The sequence below is a fragment of the Nymphaea colorata genome, chromosome 14 (genome assembly GCF_008831285.2).
Source record: "Nymphaea colorata isolate Beijing-Zhang1983 chromosome 14, ASM883128v2, whole genome shotgun sequence".
Classification (NCBI taxonomy): domain Eukaryota; kingdom Viridiplantae; phylum Streptophyta; class Magnoliopsida; order Nymphaeales; family Nymphaeaceae; genus Nymphaea; species Nymphaea colorata.
In genome coordinates, this window is record NC_045151.1 from 10,290,714 (window position 1) to 10,306,532 (window position 15,819).

Here is a 15,819-nt window from a genome sequence, read left to right on the forward strand (position 1 = left end):
CGCCAAATTGGAGCTCTATAGATGAGGTTGTTGTCAAGCTTGAATGTTCCAATGAATGGACCAACATGTAGCGACTTAGCAATGGCTTGTCTATTGGCCACACTTTTGGTCTCCCTAGAGTATTATGCATGCATTCTTTCTAGTTGGCATGTACTGTTGCATTTAAGTTTCAGTTGTGCTGTATTATTTATTAACTATATATACTCTTGTTAGGTGATCAATCTTGCAATTTCTCCATCAATTGCTGGCAAGCATTTAGACGATGAGTGTCCTGAAGATTTCATCAAAGGCCTTATTCTCTTTGTTTCTTTTTTTCATGTTGAGAAGAGGTAATTCTTCTTTCTCTCTCTCTCTCTCTCTCTATAAATATTTCATTTGAAGGAAGCTTGTTGCTGTAGCTCAGAGAGACGGAGACTACAAAATGTAGACGAAGAGGACGAGCAGGGAGAGACTTCAAACCCTCCTCTCCTTCATGCTTCCTTTTATCATCCCCTCCAGGATTCTGTCGTTCACCTTGTCACCAGCTCTACCACTTCACTTTATCCTACCTCCCATCTGGACCATCCCTGGTAAAGCATGTTTGTTAATCTATATTAGCATGTCGGTACTTTCTTATGACTGTTAACACTTTTGTATTGTTTTAATTTTTTAACGCTTTTGTATTGTTTTAATTTTATCAGATTATAGAGAATTTCCGGTTATTTAAGGTTTGGATTCAGATCATGAGAAACCATATCCTAGGTCCGACTTTAAGCAATAGTTTATTATGTTTACAAAAAGACAGATTCCAATCTCACATGTTTGAATGCGTATATTGTACTATATAATTAGTTCAACGTATGTCATTTATGATAAATGATTTTAATTTTTTTCATCTGATTTTTGTTTTCAAATTTCTTGTTTATTTTTCATAATCAAATTTTTAAGTTTTACTTGAAGTGTTCTGAGGTAGAAATCAATAACCTCTCTATTCTCAGCATGACTTCAACGGCTTTACGATTATTTGCCTGTGGCTTAACCCGTTGAGGTCATGCTTATGACTGATCGGTCACTAATTTCTAATTAATAATGTCATTAATTTGCGATTAATTAATAAATATGTGCAGTGGGCAACTAACTATTGCAGTTTATCATTTTATTATGAATTCCTGTATTAGGATCCAAAGTTTGGCATATAAAAGTCTTCATACAGGACTGGCCGTTTCCAGGCAACCAGCCAACAACGTTAAGGTGATGGTGGCAGCCCCAAGTTGGGCATTTGCTGAACCCGGCAGCTAACTAGCAGCCTCTTGTATTTTAATGGCTAACTTATAGGCTCAATTGTTGACGTGGTGGATCGATCACCGTGTTCTTTCGCCACGACACCAAAGGGTGGAGCCAGAAATTTTTTCTTGAAGAGGTACGAATTATTCAAAATATGAACCGAAATATCATTTTTGAAAACAAGACAAGTGTTTTCTATTTAATTTATATGTAAATTTTTTATTATTTTTTGTTTTTAAGTGAGGCCAAGGTCCTTGTTGCCTTGGCTCTGCCCCTGAACACTCTAATAATGATGAGCATCTTCTTCTCATTGTTCTTGGAAGTGCAGTCAAGTGTACATGGCCAGGGAGATCAAATTTTTGTGCACATGGCAATAAATGCAAGGGAAGCATTTATATGGTATTTTAATACATGGACCATGACTTGACTGGGTTTTCAGATAGACCTGGAATGCGGTTTACAGTTCCCCAGATAAAGGCTAACTTCTCTTTAGGTTAAGAAATTCATTTTAACACACTTAATTGTGGTCAGTATCTCAATTGAATATATTCTTATTTATATGAATTTTTCTATGTATATCTCAGTGTTACATGAGGCAGCTGTTAACGGGGCTTCACTATTGCCATGTTAATCAAGTTCTTCATCGTGATATTAAAGGTCACTGGACAGCATTGTTGTTGTTTTCACCCCATAGAATATACTGCAATGCCTTCTGGGCTTGTTTGTTTCCCTTCTAACTGCTTTGGCGTCTTGCTTTCTCTCCTGTGCAGGTTCCGATCTTCTAATTGACAATGAAGGGCAAAGCATGGACTGGAACTTACATGTGTGAACGAGAGGGTGATTTTGCCTTTGTCATGGTGAGCATTTTTTGATCTTGTGTAGATTTCATGGGGATAGGGAGAGAGTGTGTTTTTCTTATTTTTTCTTTACTTGATCTTTTTATTTCAATGAAACCACTACAAGCTTGTTTTCAGTAAATGTGTCCCTTGGGGAACATAAGATGAGGTTATCCTCCAAGAGTTTACTAGATTTGGTTGTTGACAGGGTTGAGAGCAAGATTTAGAGGAATCTCCTTATTGTGGGTTCTGATTGTCAAATGTCTTATTTTGCCTAATCATAAACCATTGGCATTTTGGATGTACGTGAAGTTCATCCAACTCTTTGTAGGCACTGGGGGCCAAATTGGAGCCCTATAGATGAGGTTGTCATCAAGCTTGAATGTTCCAATGAATGGACCAACATGTAGCTACTTAGCAATGGCTTCTCTATTGGCCACGCTTTTGGTCTCCTTAGAGTATTATGCATGCATTCCTTCTAGTTGGCATGTACTGTTGCATTTAAGTTTCAGTTGTGCTGTATTATTTATTAACTATATATATTCTTGATAGGTGATCAATCTTGCAAATGCTCCATCAATTGTTGGCAAGCATTTAGACGATGTGTGTCCTGAAGATTTCATCAAAGGCCTTATTCTCTTTGTTTCTTTTTTTCATGTTGAGAAGAGGTAATTCTTCTTTCTCTCTCTCTCTTTCTCTCTTTCTCTCTCTCTCTCTAAATATTTCATTTGAAGGAAGCTTGTTGCTGTAGCTCATAAAGACAAAGACTACAGAATGTAGACGAAGAGGACGAGCAGGGAGAGACTTCAGACCCTGCTCTCCTTCACGCTTCCTTTTATCATCCCCCCCAGGATTCTGTCGTTCACCTTGTCACCAGCTCTACCACTTCACTTTATCCTACCTCCCATCTGGACCATCCCTGGTAAAGCATGTTTGTTAATCTATGTTGAATATTGGAGCAAGAAGGGGACGAGAGAGAGAGAGAGAGAGAGAGAGGAAAACACTTTCTTGCTTATTCACGTGACCCTAATCTCATCTTAAAAGAGATTAGGGTTGGCAACATAACAATTACAAAATCAATCCACTAAATATAAGAAAATATTTAAAGAACTACTATTCAACTTTCTAATATTGCAGAAACACTCTTTAACACTCCCCCTCAAGCTGGAGCATAGATATCAATCATGCTCAGCTTGTTACAACCTCTCAGGAAATCGCCTATGGGAAGAGCCTTGGTAAACATATCAGCTGCCTGATCTTCAGAGGAGACATGAATAGTGCTAATAATTCATTCTTGAACTAAATCCCGAACATAGTGGCAATCCACTTCAATATGTTTTGTCTTTTCATGAAAAACAGGATTGTTAGCAATATAGGTAGCCGCCTTGTTGTCACAATACATCTTCATTGGGAGATTCACTGAAACACCCAACTCTAAAAGTAATGATCTGACCCATGACATTTCAGCTGCAGTTTGAGCCATAGCCCTATATTCCGACTCAGTACTAGATCAAGCCACTACATTCTGCTTCTTGCTCCTCCAAGAAATAAGTACCTCCCACAAAGACACAAAAACCTGTGGTAGACTTCCTGTCATCTATAGATCCTGCATAATCAGCATCACTATACGCTTCGATGTCAACACCTTCTCCCTTTTTAAACCATAACCCCTTTCTGGGGGCTGATTTCAAGTATCTGACAATCATTAGAGCAGCATCCCAATGAACCTTTCGAGGCTTTTCCATGAATTGACAAGTATGCTTCTTGCTTTTCCATGTAGTTTATTCACAACAAAGCTAATGTCGGGGTGAGTGACCGTCAAATACAGCAGTTTCCCTATAAGAGTTCTGTAAGATCTAGAGTCAAAAGGCTTTGATTCATCATCATGTATATGAATTCGGGGATTCATGGGAAGTGTGGTAGGTTTAGCTCCCAATAAACATGTTTCTTGCAGAAGATCAAGAGCATATTTTCGTTGAGACACTATAATTCATTTACTACTACGAGCCACCTCATTACCAAGAAAATAACGGAGTTGTCCAAGGTCTTTTGTGACAAAGTTTTGTTGTAAAAACTCCTTTATCTGAGCTATTTCTTGATTACTTTCTCTAGTGAGAACAATATCATCCACATATACAATCAATATCACTATACTAGATGTGCCTCGCTTGATAAACAATGAATGATCAAGCTGGGATCGTTGAAATCCACACTTAGATAAAACCTCAGTTAGCTTATGGAACCATGCACGAGGACTTTGTTTAAGTCCATAAATAGCCTTCTTTAATTTGCATACCTTGGAACACTCCCCTTGTCGCTCAAAACCAGGTGGTTGTTGCATATAGACGGTTTCAGACAGGTCTCCATACAGAAAAGCATTTTTCACATCCAGCTGAAATAGCGGCCACTCTCGCTGGACAACAAGAGATATAATCAGTCGAATAGTGCCCAACTGAGCCACGGGCGAAAAAGTCTCGAAAAAGTCAACGCCATAAGTCTGTGTATATCCTTTAGCAACAAGACGTGCCTTGAACCGTTCAACTGAACCATCAGAATGATACTTGATGGTGAACACCCATTTGGAGCCAACCACATTACAGTGCATTGGTGGATCCACCAAATCCCAAGTCTCCCAAGAGATAAGAGCATCCATTTCCTCCTGCATGGCTTGCCGCCACCTTGAATCTAACAAGGCTTGATGGTGAAAAGACGGGATGATGTGGTTAGACAAAGCTCGATCAAACTGCACCAAACTTGTACTCAAATGGTCAGTAGAGACAGAATTAGAAATCGGATGTAGTGTGCACTGTCGCTTGCCCTTGTGAATAGCAATGGGGAGATCATCTGCAGTGTGATCATCATTTAAACCTGAGTCAGTCTTATCAGTGGAGCTTACCTCTTGAGAAGACACTGGTGGGCGGTTGAGAGAGGGACCCAAACAACGAGTATAAACTAATGGAGGATCAATGAATCGTTCACATGACATAGATTGAGATGGAAGGATCGACTCAAGTGACACTGGTGGAATAGGAAGAGGAACCGGTATAGGCATCTCAGACGGAGGACTCGAAGGAGAAAAATAAGGACGAGACTCAAAGAATGTAACATCCGCACTGATAATCTCTTTCTTGGTCTGGGGATCAAAGCACTTATATCCTTTTTTATTTGCAGAGTATCCAATAAATACACATTTGATGGCTTGGGCAGCAAGTTTGTTTTTGTCTGGGCCTAGGATGTGTGCAAAGCAAGTGCATCCGAATACTTTGGGAGGTATTGGAACCCTCAGACACATTACCATCAGCCATAGTAAAATTCCAACCAGAATTGTACTCACAATATGTATGTATAAGGTGCAGTAGTTCACTTCAACCAAGGCACGACAGCATAGAAGAATCTGGAACACACTTATGGCTCTAATCATCAACTCAGAAATTCACTAAAACAGGCAGCAACATAGGCACAAACTTAGGCAGCAACTCAACAAAATAATTTCAGCCGATGGCAGCAACACAAGCAGGAACTTTACGATTAGCAGCAATCCACAACTAATGAGACCTCAACTTATAGATTTCATATCCACGATCTGTAGATCATTCTACTTCTCACATCAAATTATATCCACAAGCAATAGATTGACTCTGCCCCACACGGTCAACATAAAAATCTGATTACAGCAACAATAACCTCCACGAGATCCACTTAAGGATCAGGTTGAACACAAACACAAAGCAAATTGGCGGACTGTTTTCAGACGTGGATAGCAGGCAGCACTTTCAGATGTCGATAATAGGTAGCAAACAAGCACAAGTTTGACAGTAGAGAAAACCTGTCTCACTTCAACGATGCAGAGAGAAAACAGAAATCTGCCTACTCCATACAATTTCAAACTTGTCTCACTTCAACGATGCAGGAAAAAGACTGAACCTGCCCACACGACATACCTTTGCCTGTGAGAATCCACCAGGCACCACACGGCTAAACAAATCAGACTGCCCTAGCAGATCCGACATTCTTTGGCCTGAACATCTTCCATGGCTGCACTTGAGTTAGATTTGATTTTGCAGCAAAGTCTAATCTGATTCACCATTTCAGCTACGTGATAAGCTTCAACGGCAGCAGCTTTCAGCAACTTCACGACAGCAGCAGCAACACAAGGGTGCTAATCACGTTTTCACATGTTAAAAACGTGATTAGCCCCTATCCAACCAACCAATCAACTTGCTTGTTTTGTAAACAACAAGAACCCTAGGTGTGAAACCCTAGTTTGGCGGAAGAGATGAGAGATGAGAGGAGAAGGGAACCCTAGCCGTGAAACCCTAGATCACACAGCCCTAGGTCTAAAGCTCTGATACCATGTTGAATATTGGAGGAAGAAGGGAACGAGAGAGAGAGAGAGAGAGGAAAACACTTTCTTGCTTATTCACGTGACCCTAATCTCATTAAAAGAGATTAGGGTTGGCAACATAACAATTACAAAATCAGTCCACTAAATATAAAAAAATATTTAAAGAACTACTATTCAACTTTCTAATATTGCAGAAACACTCTTTAACAACTATATTAGCATGTCGGTACTTTGTTATGACTTTTAATACTTTTGTATTGTTTTAATTTTTTAACACTTTTGTATTGTTTTAATTTACCAGATTATAGAGAATTTCCTGTTATTTAAGGTTTGGATTCAGATCATGAGAAACCATATACAAGGTCCGACTTTAAGCAATAGTTTATTATGTTTTCAAAAAGACAGATTCCAATCTCACAGGTTTGAATGCGTATATTATACTATATAATTAGTTCAACGTATGTCATTTATGAAAAATTATTTTAATTTTTTTCATCTGATTTTTGTTTTCAAATTTCTTGTTTATTTTTCATAATCAAATTTTTAGGTTTTACTTGAAGTGTTCTGAGGTAGAAATCAATAACCTGTCTATTCTCAGCACGACTTCAACGGCTTTACGATTATTCGCCTGGGACGTAACCCATTCAGGTCATGCTTGTGACTGATCGGTCACTAATTTCTAATTAATAAGGTCAATAATTATCGATTAATTAATAAATATGTGCAGTGGGGAACTAACTATTGCAGTTTATCATTTTATTATGAATTCCTGTATTAGGATCCAAAGTTTGGCATATGAAAGTCTTCATACAAGACTGGCCATTTCCAGGCAACCAGCCAACAACGTTAACGTGATGGTGGCAGCCCCAAGTTGGGCATTTTCTGAACCCGGCAGCTAACTAGCAGCCTCTTGTATTTTAATGGCTAACTTATAGGCTCAATTGTTGACATGGCGGATCGATCATTTTTTTGAAGAGGTACGAATTATTCAAAATAAGAACCGAAATATCATTTTTCAAAATTCGACAAGTGTTTTTTTTTATTTGTATGTAATTTTTTTATTATTTTTTATTTTTAAGTGGGGCCAAGTTCCTTGTTGCCTTCGCTCTGCCCCTGAACACTCCAATAATGATGAGCATCTTCTTCTCATTGCTCTTGGAAGTGCAGTCAAGTGTACATGGCCAGGGAGATCAAAACAGGCGAGATTGTTGCTTTGAAAAAGATACGCATGGACAATGAGAGAGGAGTATGCCAATTAGCTACTTTACTATCTAATAGGACATTTTTTTATGATGGATACATTTTGTTTAGTTTTGACTTTTTTTTGTTACAATTGCAGTTTGCTATAACCAATATACGTGAAATCAAAATTTTAAAGAAACTTCATCATGAGAACATCATTCAGTTAAAAGAGATTGTGACATATCCAGGTTCTATTTCCTCAACAAGGTATTCTTCAATTGTGATGACTTTAGTTGGTCATTGATCTTATATTCTCTATATCTAATTCGCAAGACCTGAAAAAGATGAACACGGAAGGCCAGGTATTTCTTTGTGCATTTAAAATTCCGTTATCATATTTTTTCCTTTATCTATTACATTTTGAGACATTAATTTTTGTGCAGATGGCAATAAATACAAGGGAAGCATTTATATGGTATTTGAATACATGGACCATGATTTGAGTGGGTTATCAGATAGACCTGGAATGCGGTTTACAGTTCCCCAGATGAAGGCAAACTTCTCTTTAGCTTAAGAAATTCATTTTAACACACTTAATTGTGGTCAGTACCTCAATTGAATATATTCTTATTTATATGAATTTTTCTATGTATATCTCAGTGTTACATGAGGCAGCTGTTAACGGGACTTCACTATTTCCATGTTAATCAAGTTCTTCATCGTGATATTAAAGGTCACTGGACAGCATTGTTGTTGTTTTCACCCCATAGAATATACTGCAATGTCTTCTGGACTTGTTTGTTTCCCTTCTAACTACTTTGGCGTCTTGCTTTCTCTCCTGTGCAGGTTCCAATCTTCTAATTGACAATGAAGGGCATTTAAAGCTTGCAGATTTTGGCTTGGCTAGATCTTTGTCTTGTGACCATAATGGAAATCTCACAAACCCTTTCATAACTCTTTGGTACAGGTAACCTGTCATATCTTGTTGTCAATGACGTTGCTGTTGGTTTTGGAACATAGTTTCTCTTTTCTAATTGTTGAATTCATTGGCAGACCTCCAGAGTTGCTGCTTGGCTCCACTATGTATGGGCCAGCTGTGGACATGTGGTCGGTTGGTTGTATTTTTGATGAGCTACTAAATGGGAAGCCAATCTTGCCTGGAAAGAATGAGGTGCCTGCACAAGCTTATGATTTTTCGGAATGTAAACCATAGCATTGGATACAAAGCAGATGAAACTAATCCAACTTAGTGATTCACAACTGAAAATAGCCGAAAAATTATACATGTATTACTTTGCTCACCAAGTTCCAACACTTAATCTATAATTTTTAACTTTTTATCCTCATGCATTAAATTTTTTTCATGATGTAACATTTGAATTTAAAATGAAAAACGCCAAGAAAAGTCATCAACCTCCCCTTTTTTGCTGTCTTATAATTTTTGGGATTGATAATGGTTTCCAGAGTTAGTAGTAACTGACATGAGAGGGGATGGATTAACTGTACAGGCAGACGTCTTATGAAAAAGATAATTTTAAAAATTATTGTCCTCAAATGCCATTTGACCTGTTGAGTAGCTGGCCTGCTTGGTGCTTTGTTGACTAGGCCTGAAAGTCATAGGGCTTAATTGGTCTTCTAGTGCATGGGCGCCCTCTTTTTTATATTTATATGCAGTGTTATTTGTATCGTATGATATAGAGCCGTATTGTATAATACATGTCATATAGGGCAGCAAAACCTATGTGATACACTTATGATGCACATGATTTGCATGTGTATTGTAGGTGTATCGGAATGATATGGCTGCTGTATCATACGATAAGACTGATACAGTCAATATCTTACAATACGGAGCTATTTTTAAGAAAGGGGCACGGTGTCCCTTTTGATCGTTTTCTAAGAACTTTGGGAAGGGGGAGTTTTTGCTGGTTTTGGAGAGCAATTTCCAAATAAATTGACGGAGAAACTGCCGGTTTGAAGGCAAATTTACTCGTTGGAAATCCATTTGTATTTGTTAAAAAGAGGGCTTTTGTGTTTCTCAATTTAGTGGTTTACATAAATTTTCATTATTTTCTAAAGTTTATGAAGATATTTGTTTAATGTGTTCTTAACATATTATGACTTATGAATGATGAATCATGAATGTTCATTATAGAACATGTTTTTCATGATTTTTTCTGAATTTTCTCTATCTTTCTGATTGTTCTTTTTTATGAATTTAAAAAAATAATGTTACGATACATTACGATATGGCATATAGGTCGTACAGTGCGCCTTTTACAACATTGTTTATATGTATGTGTGTGTGTGTATTATGTGATCTTACATTCAGTGGGTGAATGTGGTGTACTTGGCTTGCAACAATATGTTATGTTTGTTACTACCTTTGTCACTTTAAATTTCTGTTTTTTTTACTTAATGATTTTATTTTTAGTCAACTGACTTGTACTATCTTTTTGAGGGCCCAACATGTGTCTACTTCTGAGTTTGACAGTAGGTTCCTCGTTGTGAAAATGGAGACTGGTGAGAACTAAGTCTAGACAGGTCAGTTTCAGTTGATCAACGTCGCCTGCAAAAATAAAATCAATAAGGAGGTGTAAAACAAATCCATATATTCGCCTTCCCCACTCCACCCACCCCCCCAAAACACATACACGAGTACAGACCCCATCCATACTGTTTTCATTATATATTCTATGTTGGTCCTCCTCTTCTTCTCTATGAGATCATTCTGAGTTGGTCAAAGTGGTCTGACTAAAACAAACTCAATAAGGAGGTGTAAAACAAATCCCTATGTTCCCCTCACATACGCACCCCCCCCCCCCCCCCCGCCCTAGAGAAACCACCCATGATGTTTCCATTTTATATTCTATGTTGGTCCTCCTCTTCTTCTATATGATTGAAACTTTCCTTTTCCTGATAATTCTAGCCAGAGCAGTTGAATAAAATATTTGAACTGTGCGGATCAACTGATGAGGTTAACCGGCCGGGAGTTTCAAAGATTCCTTGGTCCAATAATTTCAAGCCTTCAAGACCAATGAAGAGGCATCTTAGAGATGTTTTTAAGCAGTAAGCACAAAACATATGAATCAGGTTTACAATGATTTGTAGTGAGAATTTGTCTTGAGGAGTTCTTTTTTTCACATTTTTTTTTATTTTGTGTTTGTTTAGTTTTGCGGTTTATCAGTGCTTTACCATCTTATTATTGTTATTGTTTTCATTTTACTTAGAAGTAAATGTGCACCTGAGATGCAGTTATTTTTGCTTTCAGCTTCGATCGATAGGCTTTGGAGTTGTTGGAGCGGATGCTAACTCTTGACCCATCTCAGGTATCACCTTGCTATTTTCTCATAGTTTTGGAGGTTTGAACTTTTTGTGACAAATGATTTAGTGTATGGATCTGAGTTCTGGCAAGTGGGAGTAGCAAACCTACTCCTTGAATTCTTATAATTATTAAGTGGTGAATCCTGCTCCAGATCTGAACGTCCTTGCAAAACGAATGACACTATGCAAATAACATTGCAAGTTTGGCCTTGGGTGTCCTTAGCAGTTTTACTGTTAGATTTATTATAGACTTGTCAAGTTCGTAAGTTTCTAACTTTGGGCTCCCATAGCAGTTAATCTCTTTCTTGTTTTGACAGTGAGCTCGGTAGTTTCCCTACGTCTGGAGAACGAGTCTCTACTTCTTATTTGTTAAGTAGCTCTGTGCATGTAAATGTCTTTATTTCTAGATAGGGCATGATCTCTTATTTGTGGATTCTAATGATAGAGAAATCACAAACTCCAAAATCAAATGAACTGTGTACTAGTATTTCCTTGGATTTCCTTTTGCAGCAAAAAGTGATGAAGGTTTTAGTTTATTGTTTGGTTACTCTTGCAACAGCCTCTCCCTCTCTCTCTCTCTCTCTCTCCGCGCGTGTGTGTGTGTGTGCGTGGTGCTGAAAAGGAAAGACCTCCTATAAACATGAATAATAACCTTTACAAGATTTTTCCAAGTTGAAGTTTTTTGAGTGAATATTTATTGTTCTAATTTCTTTTCTGCAAAAATCATACATGATACATGGCCATTGTATTGTCAAGTCATATAAATATTCCTATTGTTGGCCTCCAAGCTTCGTTTGTTCGGTACCATGTCTTTTTTGCAAGCCACTTGTGGTGATGAGAGTAATATAAGAAAAATCTCCCGCAGTTATGTAGTTCTCTGCCCATTCTCATTGTCGAGTTACTATTTCAGTCTGCATTTGTGAACAGGGTGTCAAGAGGTGAGGTTGTGGCACTAAAGCATTTTGTGACTACTTCACTTGATTCTAAACGTCTTGCTGCTAGTGCTTTTGATAGCTTTCTGGAAAATTATGAATTTCCCAACTAGCGTCTTTTAATCTACCAAAATGAAATAACTGCGATGTTTGGTTAGTATTTGACATGAACTATTCACTAGCTGGACATCATAGCAAGCATTTGGCTGGTCGGATTGTGGTCTGTTTTTTAACTTGTCGTTGTCCCGTGGGATGTCATTGGAAGAATGTTGCCAGCAATTATTCAGCATTCAGTGTTGTCATTTCTTGTTTCTGGAACAAGCTGGAGTTAAGGACCTAAGGTTTAAAACGATGCTTGCTATGATGTCCAGCTAGTGAATAGTTAATCCGACTAGCCAACTAATCAGTTCCCTGCTAAGTCACATTCGAATGAGGGTATGGTCCCTGTACTCCCCATACCACAGATGCAGCACTGCAATTACAGGGACATATCTGGATTCGGCTTTTTTTTTTTAACATTGTTTTTGGTTAAAATTGAAAAAGAAAGGGCAGCAAGGGAGGGTTTTTAGGAGAAAAGAGAGAGAGAGAAGGAGTACACAATGAAAATCTTTTTGCTTGAACAGTTTTTTTTTTTTTTTGGTTGGGTGGGGGTAGGGGAGAGACAGAGAGTTGGGGAACTACAGCAGCATCCCCTTTTTTTCTTATAACTTTCTAAAATTTCTCTTTGAATTTTGTCAGGAAGAATTCTATTATTGTACATATTGAAATACTAAGACTGCATGTTCTGTTTCAATTTGCATTCTGTGTCTCGTTATTTCTATTTACAAGGGGTTCTCCAGCTGCTTTGAAGTCAAAACTAGAGACTAGAGTTTAGATGTGTTGGTACAACACCTTCCTCCTAGCTATGATATTTATCTTGTTGAGATAATATGTATTCTTCCTTGATGTTCTTGCATTTCTCCAGTTTTTTTCTTTTCTGTTGATATTAACCTTTTTTTCTCCTTGCATCCTCTGCTGTTTGTGTTTGTCCATTAATGGTTTCATTTTCTTCTTTTCAGAGGATATCTGCAAAAGATGCACTTGATGCTGAGTATTTCTGGTGTGATCCGTTGCCATGTGACCCTAAAAGGTACAAAATCTTTTGTTTATACAAAGTGTCACAATTGATGGCCTTTTGATAGCCAATTCTGGCCTTCCTCTTAGCTTGCCCAAATACGAGTCATCTAATGAGTTCCAGACCAAGAAGAAAAGACAACAGCAATGGCAGTACAAAGAAACAGCCAAGAGGCAGAAATTAAAGCATCCTCAACAGCATCAAGCTGGTGGATATGCTACTGGACCTTATCGACCTCAAGGCCGAGGTCCTGGTTATGCTGGAACTAGTATGCCAGGAGGTGGCCCTCCTAGAGCTGGAGCTGGTGCCTATGGCGTCGGGGCTACAAATTATCCCCAATCAGGTCCTTATGGCAATTCAGGTACTGGTCGGGCACCCAACATGATGGGTGGTAATCGGAATCCACAATATGGTTGGCCACAGTAGTCTGGAAGCAAACTGAAGTATGATCTGTTCAATATATCTGTGCACTTGACTGGTGATCCTACGTTCTGAAGAGAAGGGCTCTGCAAGGAAGGAGTGATTAGATAGGTGGGGATAGAGTAATAATAGATGATTTGTATTTGATTTTTGAATTCGATAGTTCGATTTTTGAATTGGATAGTTTGATCTTCCCTACTTCTATAGGAGAGCATATGAAGTTCTTCTTCTACCCAACAAATCATTCTGGTTTCATAAAAACTTCTCTTTTGGTATAAGAGAGTTCCTACTTGCAGGTGATATGCCATTTGATGTCAAGTACTTTTTTGAAAGAGAAAATTTTTTATTGTGCCTAAAAACATTTTAAAAGTGTCTTATCATGCAATGATATGCCTTCGTTTTGTTCTTACTACCTGCCCAAGTAAAAGGAAACTTTCAAGTTTTTTTTGTTGTCAATCATTAGAAGAGGAAATCTATAAAAATCCTATGAAACTGAGAAAGTCAAGTCTAGGAGATGCTATTGACTCTAGCGATCAAGTGTCTGTAAGGGTTTAGCAGGAAAATATCCTAAGAGAGAAGCCATAATGCCTTATAAAATATTGGCAGGTAGCAAAATAAGAGTTGAGAGATGGGCTCGGGGCTTGTGTAGTTGTTCCTCTAGGTTAATAATCAAGAGTACCGGGTAGACATATAGGTGATTTATGTCTATGCCGCGAAGATAATGACTTATGAACTTTTGGCATGTTGAAAACCCACAAGGTGAAACGGGTTGATATGTGACAAAACTACACATGACGACCAAAGTGGTGGAGCTTCGTAATAGCCTTTGGGGTGGTGAGGTATTCCCTCAAAGGTGAAGGTCGGCCTGAAAAAGAAAATCAAAAGCAAGAAAAAATGAAAAGGCAAACAGCCAAATGCGGAAAAAAAAGGAAGAAAAAGAAGCAAAATCAAGAAAAACAAAAAAGGTGCCTGTCAAGAGATAAATGGCATGAAGGCTGAACTCGAAGGAATTGAAATGCGACAATCTTTCATGGATGTGCGATCCTTGGGTCAATATTTGCTCTTCCTTTTGATTTCCTAAGACGTTGAGGATGATTACTGTATGTTCATTTTTGGGAAATTTAAAGGCTTCCCCTCTAGAGATTCAACAACATTGATGCGAAATGAATCCCGATGCTTGTACGGTATTGAAGGTAAATGAAGGGCATATCATTTGCACAACACGAACACTTTCTGCTTATGATTTAAATTGATGATTTATAAACTATTTAAAAGTAAACACTTGACATCTCTTGTAATGTTTCCTGACTTCATGGGCATATGAGGAACTCCCAGCCCCTCTCTGTTTTTGAAAAATGTTGTCCTTTTTATTACCAAACCGCTAGTTCATTCATAGAATAGATGAAACCCTTCAAACATATTCCACTCATGCTGAGTGTAATGAATTTCCATCTTCCCCTTTCCATGTTTCCATCACAATTTGTTTTCTGGTGAAGGCTAGGTAGTATTTTTGTTGATTTCTCTTTTAAGGTTTGCTTAGGAAAGGGTTTGAAAGAGTCGTTAGCCTTTTACTTTTTTTATCATTATTTATTTATTTATTTATTTATTTATTTTATATTGTCTGTGTCTTCTGATGCATGTAGCTGATGTCGAAGTTTAAAGCTCAACTCATCAGTGTTCTTGTGGGTGTACAGTGGTTTTGGAAAAGCCGATTCATGTTGCACGAGAGTTTGATCTTGTACTTCAAAATCAAGTTTTTATTTGAGTTCCCAACAAAGTTGTGGAATCCAATTTGATTTGAGTGAGTTTACATAAATTTTTGGCTGAAACAGAAACTAATGGTGGCTGCAAAAGTTTGCACAAAGGCGGGCAAATCCTGTCCTTGTTTGTTTGTGTTTTTTGTTCGTTAGCTTGTCATAATTGGTAGGAGTAGGAAGCCAAGTGTTATGCATGTACATTGCCCGAGAGCTCGAAACCACACCCTCTACACCGGAAATCTCCTACAATTGCAGAGATTGCTGCAGAATTCTATTCCAAAGCTGTGGATGTTTGGGTGACTTTAACATTTGATGATTGATTTGTTTTGCTTCCCAAGACTTATCCCTTGGTTTTAGTTTATTTTATTGTAGGGAATCTGATCTGACCCTGTGGTTGCAAAGTTGATGTCGAAAACAGAGAATTTTTGGTAGAGAAATTTACATATATGTGCAGAAATTAGATTGTTTGCAGAAGCCAAACAAGTTTCAACTTTCAATTGGTCTCTCTTTTACCTGAATTGAGTTAGGATTTTGGGTGTGATATGACAGCTTAAGTCAGAATCGTGTAGGCTTCTTTCACGGTCTTTCAAATTTGCTTATATTTAGGTCCAATTAATTTAGAGAACATAGATTTCAAGTAAGGATT

At 37.9% G+C, this 15,819-nt stretch overlaps 1 pseudogene; it reads left to right on the forward strand.

Annotated features, from left to right (window-relative positions):
* Positions 1-21: 21 nt before the first annotated feature.
* LOC116267477 (cyclin-dependent kinase C-2-like) lies at positions 22-13,422 on the forward strand (annotated as a pseudogene).
* The last annotated feature ends 2,397 nt before the right edge of the window (positions 13,423-15,819 follow it).